The sequence below is a fragment of the Mauremys reevesii genome, linkage group 1, assembly GCF_016161935.1.
Source record: "Mauremys reevesii isolate NIE-2019 linkage group 1, ASM1616193v1, whole genome shotgun sequence".
Classification (NCBI taxonomy): Eukaryota; Metazoa; Chordata; order Testudines; family Geoemydidae; genus Mauremys; species Mauremys reevesii.
In genome coordinates, this window is record NC_052623.1 from 3,657,962 (window position 1) to 3,668,390 (window position 10,429).

Sequence of the window (10,429 nt, forward strand, 5' to 3'; positions counted from 1 at the left end):
CTAGGCACCTGGCTCCAGGAGATGGCTCACATCTGGCATTCCCACATGGAAATAGACTCCTCTCTCCAGCCCACCAAACAAGCCCCTAGAGATATACATCAGTGGGAGTTAGGTGCTTAAGGACCTTTGTGAAGCAGGAGAAAAAAACACATTGGATGATGATTCCCCATGGATGTCTCCTTTCTGAGGTCTATCAGTTATCCAGTTCTCACTCCAGCTAATGAATGATCTAGTGATACTCTCTATTGCTAGTTAGTTGATCTAAATGTCATGTGGTAATAGGTCAAACAACTTGCAATGGTCTAAGTCTATTCCATCTCTGCAATTGCTTTTACCAATGAAATTTGATATCACTTTTAGAATTTAAAATGCACTTTTAGATGGAAGGCCAAAAACTAACTGGCAGTTTCTGCTACTCATAATGGGAGGATGGGAGAAAAAATATATAACTGAGAATAAAGAGGGTAAGTTGGATGGAAACTTTGAATCTAGACACCTCTGATATTAGAAGTTTATTGGAAGTGAGGAAAAGTGAGGATCCAGTAGGGTTCGTTATGACCTGTGTGTTTTGTAGAAGTTAAAGCAGCAAAGAGTCTTGTGGCATCTTATAGACTAACAGATGTTTGGGAGCATGAGCTTTCGTGGGTGAATACATGCATCCAACCAAGTGGGTATTCACCCACGAAAGCTCATGCTCCCAAACGTCTGTTAGTCTATAAGGTGCCACAAGACTCTTTGCTGCTTTTACAGATCCAGACTAACACGGCTACCCCTCTGATACTTGTAGAAGTTAGTTATAAAAAGCATTAGCTATAGAATGTGCTTTGGAGCAGCCCTCTGAAGCCATCTTGAGAGACTCTTTTCCTTACACATTTTCTCCCCAGTGGGTGAGCATCTAGTCACTTCAAACCCTTTGTTAATTACTCAGCACCGTTCCAGAGTTTAGGTAAACATCTGGCAAGTTCTAAACCTACTGCTTATGCCTGTGTCCACTTATATATAATAAACTGAAATGTTAGTCTACAGCACATTTACTTGCATCAATCTTTTATTAGACAGAATTGCTCTTGCCCCATGGATTTATTCCTGACACCACCAGGAGTGCAATAGTTAAGCTACCCCGGCTGAGGGTTCTGAAAACTTGGGTTACAGGGTGACCAAATGTGCAGGCAGTATTCGATATGTGGGTGTATCATGGATTTATATAGACACAATATTATATGTTTTGTCTAATTATCTATCCCTTTCTTAAAGGTTACTAGCATTCTGTTAGCTTTTTGGATTGCCACAGCACATCGAGCAGATGTTTTCAGAAAACTAGCCACAATGACTCCAAGTTCTCTTTCTTGATGGGTGACAGCTAATTTAGACCCTATCGTTTTGTATGTACAGTTGAGATTATATTTTGCCATGTACAATACTTTGCATCCATCTGTTACCCAGGGTTCTTTCAACCCAAAGCTCTTGGTAACTTTACTCTGTGCGAGGTGGTGTCAGGAAATAAATCAGGGGAGACATGGCCGTCCGACCGATCGATGGCTGCACAAACAGGACAACACAAGAATGCTTTCACTTAAAGCTAAACTTTACTATTCTTAAGCACTTACACACGTCTGCAACAAGTTAGTAAAACACCCCCAACCCTTGAAACGAGTCCTACGTGTCTCAAGCTTTTCCCCCTTATTTATACATTAGTAATTAGAGAAACCTGGTTAAGTAAGCAGTTTTAAGGATCAAGCAAGAGATTCCTTCTGATTATGGATTAGCCAGTTGTGGGTCTTTCCAGATCCTGCTGCCCTGAGACCCCAATAGACATTCCCGGGGCATATCCTACTCTTCGAAAATGCATGTATCAGCAATTTCAACACAATTCTTATCAGGAAGGACGCGGGGTCAAGCTGCCCTTTCGCTGGCACCCTAAACCCCCCTCCCCTCCTGCCTTGGTCAAGCTGAGACTTGCTTTTAACAGCTTGCTGACTAGGCTGTCTTTAACAATAAGCCATAGTGGTTTCAGGCACTTTACTGCTTTGCCAAAGTCTCCGCGTACATATCAGCATTGCATTTCATCTGCATTTGTGTTGTCCAGTGACCCTGTTTTGTTAGATCCCTTTGTCACTCTTTGCAGCCAGCTTTGGACTTAACTACCTTGAGTAGTTTTATATCCTCGGCAAACTTTGCCACCTCACTGTTTACACCTGTTTCCAGATCACTCATGACTATGTTGAACAGCTCTGGTCTCAGTACGGACCCCTGGGGAATACCGCCATTTGCATTCCTCTCCAGTCTCATCATTTATTCCTTCCAGGGATGGTGTCCCTAGCCTCTGTTTGCCTGTGCAGAGAGCCTGAAAATGGTTTTGCATCTCTAACTGCATTGCAGGTACATAGGTTCTCCTCTTTCTTCTTCTGGAGATCACATGCTGCCAATATTCTTCCCCATTCAGCACTGTACTCTCTGATTCTTCAGTATGTTTTTCTTCCAGAATGAAACATTGACTTCTATTCAGAAAATCTTCATGTTCTCTGATGCAATGTAAGTTTCACTAGTCCTTTAACCTTCTCTTCCAATATGGAGACCGGCTTGCACTTCATACAGACAAAGCAAATATCCACACTTCTATTTACTGCTGCTACCTATTAAGGTTTCCCCCACCACAATGTGTGGGAATTATTGATGTATGGAGCATCATAAAGTAGAAAGTTACTATTAGTACGGTAAGTTCATAATTTATTTCACAGAATAATAAAAAATATCATTTTTATTTGTGTGAAGAGCGACCAATCTGCTTCACTCATGAGAACAGCCCCCCACAGTGCATGTAGTGTGTAATATTAATATTGTCTCTCCATCCAGGCATTTGTACTGCAAACGTCACCCTAGACCCTGGGCATATAAAGGAAGTGAGGGAAACATACGGTGCATGCAGGAGACACCGTTCTGCCTCAGAGTTGGACACCTTCTCCCCTACTCCATGTCAGATTCCAACACAACCGACTTCACCAACCCTTCCACCTTCATCCTGCTGGGCATTCCTGGCCTGGAGGCAGCCCATGTCTGGATCTCCATCCCCTTCTGCACCATGTACATCATAGCTGTCTTGGGGAACTTCACCATCCTGTTCATCGTGAAGAGGGAGCGAAGACTCCATGAGCCCATGTACTATTTCCTCTGCATGCTGGCAGTCACCGACCTCATCCTGTCTGTATGGGGAGAATTTGTCAAACCAGTAAAGTGCCTGAAACCACTATGGCTTATTGTTAAAGACAGCCTAGTCAGCAAGCTGTTAAAAGCAAGTCTCAGCTTGACCAAGGCAGGAGGGGAGGGGGGTTTAGGGTGCTACCAAAAGGGCAGCTTGACCCTGCATCCTCCCTGATAAGAATTGGGTTGAAATTGCTGATACATGCTGTGATGTTATTGATATAAATGGGGACCATATAGAACATGGGTTGCAACCAAGGTCCTGTAGTGGCACCAAATCCTAAGTAAAGGGGGTCATATAAGGTGTCTAAGACCAGGTTCTGGGTTGCTGGTTATGATTATGCTGTCTGTATGTCTGTGTATCATTTTGTAGTTAAAGTTATAAGTATTGGCTCTGTAATGTCTATATTTTTGTATTCTGCTCTGCCTCTGGGAAGTGTCCCAGACAAGCTGATGTTAGCCCGGCATAGCTGGCTTGATGGCCCATTAAAGGGCCATCAGCTGCACAACTGACCCATGGAGAGAAGGCAGACACGCCTTGTGACTCAGCAAAGTATGCAGGGACTGGCCCATGTGACTCCAGGCTCCATATTATTTTTGCTGTAAATTTCCACAGTGAAGACAAAGGGATGCTTACACCTGGAAAAGTCTATATAAGGCTAATGCCTCATCTCCATCTTGTCTTCAATCCTGCTTCTGACCTCTGGAGGGACTTTGCCACAAACTGAAGCTCTACACCAGGGACTGAGGACCCATCCCAGTGGGGGATGTTCCAGAGACTTAATCTAAACCTGCAGTTTACTCCAGCACTGCTGCAAGCCTGAACTAAGAACTTTGCCATTACTGTATGTAATTGATTCCATTTAACCAATTCTACCTCTCTTCTCTACCTTTTTCCCTTTGTAAATAAACCTTTAGATTTTAGATTCTAAAGGATTGGCATGATTTGTGGGTAAGATCTGATGTGTATATTGACCTGGGTCTGGGGCTTGGTCCTTTGGGATCGAGGGAACCTTTTTCTTTTATTGGGGTGTTGGTTTTCATAACCATTTATCCCCAGGACGAGTGCACTGGTGGTGATACTGGGAGACTGGAGTGTCTAAGGAAATTGCTTGTGTGACTTGTGGTTAGCCAGTGGGGTGAGACCAAAGTCCTTTTGCATTTGAAAAGAGTAGGATATGCCCCAGGAATGTCTATTGAGGTCTCGGGCTGCAGGCTCTGGAAAGACCCACACCTGGTTAATCAATAATCAGAAGGAACCTCTTGTTTGACACTGCTCACTTAGCAAGGTTTCTTTAATTACTAATGTATAAATAAGGGGGAAAAGCTTGAGATAGGTGGGACTCATTTTGGGACTGGCCTCTCCCTCTGGATGCATCTTCTGTTCCCCAGCAGCAGACGGGCTGCCGCTGTATCACTCAAAAGCCACACTCAGCGTTGGTAATTATCAAGGGTTGGGGGTGTTTTACTAACTTGTTGTGGACACGTGTAAGTGCTTGATACTAGTAAAGTTTAGCTTTAAGTGAAAGCACTCTTGTGTTGTTCTGTTTGTGCCAGCCATTGATCGATCGGACGGCCATGTCTCCCCTGATTTAATTCCTGACTCCTCCTCGCACAGAGTAAAGTTACCAAGAGCTTTGGGTTGAAAGAACCCCGGGTAACACTGTCCATGTCCACCCTGCCCAAAATGCTGAGCATCTTCTGGTTCAATTTCAGGGAAATAGATTTCAGTGCCTGCCTCACCCAGATGTTTTTCCTTCACTGCTTCTTAGTAACAGAGTCTGTGATCTTCATCGCCATGGCTTTTGACTGCTATGTGGCCATCTGTGATCCCCTGAGACATTCAATCATCCTGACAAACTCCATGGTGGCCAAGATTGGCGTAGCCATGGTGCTGCGTGGCAGCATTCTCATGCTCCCCTTTATTCTAGTGGCAAGGCAGTGGCCATATTGCAAAATCAACTTCATAACCCACTCATAGTGCGAACACATCGCCGTAGTGAAGCTGGCCTGTGCCGAAACCCATGTCAGTAATTACTACAGCCTCTCTGTGGTATTCTGTGTATTTGGTCTGGACCTGTTTTTTATTGCTCTGTCCTATACCCAGATCCTCAGGGCCATCTTCAGCCTTCCCACAAAGGACGCCCGGCTCAAGACTTTTGGGACCTGCATCTCCCACCTCTGTGCCATCTTAGCCTTCTACATCCCATGTCTCTTCTCCGCTCTCACGTACCGGTATGGCAAGAATATGGCCCCGCGTTTCCACATTATCATTGCCAGCATTTACCTTCTGATTCCCCCCATGTTAAACCCCATTATCTATGGGGTGAGGACCAAACAGATCCGGGACAGGCTGCTCCAGATCTTTACTCATAAAGGGACCTAAAGTTTTCTGCTGGTGCTCTGGCTCTCAGACCGAGCTCTGTGCAGAGCTGGCTGGTGATGTGGTGCTGGGCCCTTTCACCTGAACCACTGACTGGACAGTCAAAGAGACATTGAACCCTTTCCTGGCCTGTCTGGGCTGTCTCAGGGTGACAAAGTAGGGAATTCATTTGCGTAGAGCTCATTAACTCATAGGGCTTCCACCTTTCGTATTGCTGGTAACTAGGCCCCTGATGTCCTGCCCCTTGCCTGTCCTCTTCCCTCACAGCCCAGCCTCCTTCTCCCCCTATTCTCTCCCTGTTGCCCCAAGACCCTGCCCCTATTACTCAGCTACAAATTCCCGAGGGAAGAGACCATCCTGTGGATTACCTGCTTTGATTTCAGTTCCCTTTTTTCCTCCTGGGAGCCTGTAGCAGGCAGAGTCCCTGAAATGGGGATGTGCTGGGAGCTCTTTGCCCTGTTCCAGGCCTCGGGGGCAGGGCAAGGGATCAGATTCGACGTTAGAAGGAGAACAGCTGAGAGAGGCTGTAGGATAATCCCCTGCGCTAGCTGGGATACCTGGGAGCGTGGGTTGTCTGGCAGAGCCTGGGGTGGGTTCTGTAGCACACAGGGAGGGAGCTAAATGACACATCTGCCATTAGCCAGCTAATCACACACGTACACGGCAACTTATCTGGAGCTACAGGGCCCCCATTGCCCAGGGCCGGAAGCTGAACAATGAAGCTGAGTCTAGCGTACGCTCTGTGTGACGCTTTTAGTCACTACATCTAGAAGCTCTGTAGCTAGGCTGCCAGGCAGCGCTATCCCCATGCCATGGACCGACTGAGCCACACAGAGTTAAAGTGATTTCCCCAAGGCCTCACAATGAGTCAGTGGCAGAGCTGAGAATAAGGAGTCCTGACCAAAAGCCAAAAGGGAAAAGGGCTTATTGGGAGCCAATTGGGACCCAGATTGGAGACAGCCAATCAGGGCCAGGCTCAGCCCTATAAAAAGGCAGCCCGGGAAGGGAGAAGGCAGTCTGTGCCAGGCCTTTGATAGGGGAAGGTCTGTCTCCAGAGCTGGGAGGCTGGCACCACGGACAGCAACGTTCTGGGCAGGCCTGGGGGAGCAGAAGGGAGCTCCAGCCTGGTGTCTGCCAAGCTGCAGGCCCTGAGGGAAAGGGCCACCCTAGCCAGTGTGAGGGGCCGAAGGGGAAGTGGCCCAGGGACATGGACAGGGAGAGGGAGGGAAGGATGGCTGCCACTAGAGAGTCCCTGGGTTGCAACCCAGAGTAGTGGGCGGGCCTGGGTCCCCCTCCCTTCCCCCTTGCTTTACACCCGGCCCACGGGAGTAGCTGTCTAGGGCTGCAACAACCCCCTGCCAAGAGGGGTGTGACTTTGGGGGTGCAGTTGCCCACATTGGCTGGGGTGCAGAGAGACGGCTGATTGACACCCCCCCCCGGAAGGGGGTGAGGATGGACTAAGGGGCACTGCCGGAGGGCAGTGGCTCGAAGAGAAAGCCACGAGCTGGAGAGCGATGTGGGCTCAGATGCCAACCCAAGGGCAAGACAATGGTGGGACACCACCAAGAGAGGGCGCTCCACTGGACTGAACTAATTCTCAAGGATGACCAGCAGGAGGCGCTGCGGTGGCGAGTCCCAACCCTGTCTCCCGCATCTTCACCCGGAAAGTGGGAGAATCAGAGTCAAATCCCTGCTCCATTGAATGTTTATGTGTACAAGAGCTCCAGCTGGAGCAGGGGCGGCTCTAGACATTTTGCCGCCCCAAACACGGAGGGTCCGCTGGTCCTCCAAGCTCATGCCTGCAGGAGGTCCACCAAAGCTGTGGGACCAGTGGACCCTCTGCAGGCAAGCTGCCAAAGGCACCCTGCCTGACGCCCTCGCAGTGACCAGCAGAGCACCCCCCTCAGCTTGCTGCCCCGGCACGCGCTTGGAGCGCTGGTGCCTAGAGCCACCCCTGAGCTGGAGATACTGAGAGCCCAACCCAGAATAGCCATTTGCCTGGTACTCAGGGCACTCACATGGGTTGTGGAAGTCCTCTGTTTATGTCTCTTCTGAAAATTGGCTAGAGCAGAGATTGTGGATCTGGGTCTCCCACATCTCTCTCGAGTCTCTCACGAGAAAGCGCTGATGCACGTGGCTCCAGGAGAGGGTTCACAGCTGTCAATCCCACATGGAAATAGTCACCTTTCTCCAGCCACTCAGCCAGGCCACTAGAGTAACGAAGTGTGAGTGAGGTGCTTAAGGACCTTTCTGAACCACTAGAAAACCTCTTGTTGAATGATTCCCCATGAGGTCTTTGTGCTGAGCTCTGTTGGTGGTTCACCCGGGATCCCACTATTGTTGGGCTTGTTGAGCTGGCACACAGGAGCCCACGGAGAATGGAGTCTTTGGTTATGAGATGACCGTTTATTGTAGCAGGGACTTAGCCAAAAGGGAAAGCAAAGCTGTATCACTCGTTCACCTCCCCCACATTCTGAGGAGTGACCGTGAGGTGTCTTTGCATTTCCCCTTTATTGTAAGCATTAGCCCTCCCCCTACCCAGGCAGGCAGTTCTGGCCTTGGTCTTAGCCCAGTAATTATCCTCTAATTACCCTGCTAAATTCTCCACCCCTGTTTGTATTTACCTTACCTTATGCCCACTGCTGTCTTATAAGGGCTCCTCGTGAGCGCTCCAGCTGTTTTTGTCAGTGCACACCTGCAAGCTTGTGGTTTGGGGGTTTTCCACGTGTGTCACAGAACATCTCTTCCAGCATTTTACCAGACAGACTTGATGAAGCCTAGAGATAACTCACCACAAGATCTATCAGTTAGCCACTTCTCACTCCATCCAATGAGTGCTCTAGTGACACTGGCTAGGTCTAGTTTGGTAATCTGAATGTCACGTGGTACTACGTCAAACAGATGGCAATGGTGTAAAGCTATTCCATCTCCCCAGTTCCCTTTATCACTCACATTTGTGATCCTCTAAAAAAATCATGAACTGTAGTATTCCTTCAATTCCTTATTTTCTAAATATATTTTTCCATTATTATGCCCAGGACCGATGTCAAGCTAACCACCTTGAATATCTAAAGTCATCCCTTTTTGAATACTTTCAGAACATTAGCAGTCTATCAGCCTTCTGCGATATCCCCAGTTCTCTCATATTTATTAAAAATGACCTTCACCGGTGCAGAGATCTCCTCAGAAAACACTTTTAGGACTCCTTGGATGCTTTATATCTGGGAATGCTGATTTAAAAATACTGATCCCTAGTAGGTGCTATTTACCATCCGCCATAATTACCAGTGGAAGGAAAAGAAGTTCATGTGATCTGAATGCATCATCCTGCTTCTTTCCAAATGCAGCATAGAAAGCTTTATTGAACATTTTTCCCATTTCTGCATCATTATGAACAGTGTTACCATCCTCATCTAGTAAAAATCTATACCACTCTGTAGATTTCCTCCGATTCTAATATACTGAAAAATATTCTCCTTATTTCCTAAGCCCTGCCAGCCATGGATTTGTCTCTGGTGTCTTTTGCTTCCCTTATCCATTTTCAATATTTTATAATTTCTCCTTTCTATCAACTGCTATCCACTTTGCCTGGTTTAAATGCACCAATGGACAATCTCTTCCTGTCAATGAATGGAGGACTCTGTGTTCATTCTCCTGGACTTCTTTGCATTATTTGACTCAGTTGGCAATGAGATACTGCTGTGTCACCCAAGAGGCAGCAGGAGTCTAGAGAGATGCACTAAAATGGTCTGAATCCAGGGAGGGACACTACCAATTACTGGTGATGGGAAACTGCAACTGCAGCACTAGATCCCTCCTTGGTGGAGTTCCACAAGGATCAGTTCCCTCCCTGGGGCCTTTCAAAATCTCCGGGCAGCCATTGTGGGAACTGGTCACACAACATGGACTCAAATGCCAGCAAGGTGTATGTGATACCGAGCTCCTGCTCTCCTTTCTGTATAACCACACTGCGTTCAGCAGGATGGAACAGGGGGCTGAAGCTGAAAACAAGAATGACAGAGGATGAAGTTTCAGGCAACATCTGAGCAATTGTTTTCCTGCTGGGATAATTAAACCACCCCCAACAAGCAGCAGTAGCTCTGCCTCCCACTGACATAACACTGTCCACACTGGTGCTTTTTACCAGTGAAACATTTGTTGGTCAAGGGAGTGTTTTTTTCGCACACCGACCAACAAAAGTTTTACAGACAAAAGTTCTAGTGTAGGCAAAGCTTGAAGACTTTCGACTCCATGGGGGCTTTCAGTTGTTCCATCTCCAGGATGGCTCCTTCCTTCTTTCACCACAGCCCTGTTACCTCTGCCCTCTCTTCTGGTCTCCTCCCTGGTACTAGGGGTTCTCGGGAATTTATAAGACAGAGGCACAGTCTGGACTCAAAGGAGGGAGGCGTGAGTAGAACTAAAGCAGGTTACAAAAGCTAACGGAGAGCCCCGCGCTCCCAGGTGTGTCTGGCGCAGCCGCCACTCAATGGCCGGTTCTTGCTTGCCCCTGAACATGGCTTTGCTCTTAAAGGCCCAGGACACACTTCTAACAGCTATGGCAGGGCTGTGCCTTTTAGCTGTCTCACACCCACCCAGCAGCCTATGTAACCACCCAGTCTCAGTGCTGTTACTCCCCCATCTTCCTGCATACTCCTTTTCTGGTTGGTTACACATGGTAGCTGTGTCTTCAATAAGCTCCTTGGGACAGGGTGTGACAATGTGGCCTCTGGGGGGACACTACTGAGAGTATCGAGTCAGGACAAATTGCTTGGAGCAGGGCAGTCACAGCCCAAGGCTGGGTTCCTTCACTACTAAGGCACCAAACCAGCCGAACAGAGAGGACTTCGG

General features: G+C 47.8%; 1 pseudogene; it reads left to right on the top strand.

Moving 5' to 3' along the window:
* The first annotated feature begins 3,025 nt into the window (after positions 1 to 3,025).
* LOC120405212 lies at positions 3,026 to 5,566 on the top strand (annotated as a pseudogene).
* Positions 5,567 to 10,429: the final 4,863 nt, after the last annotated feature.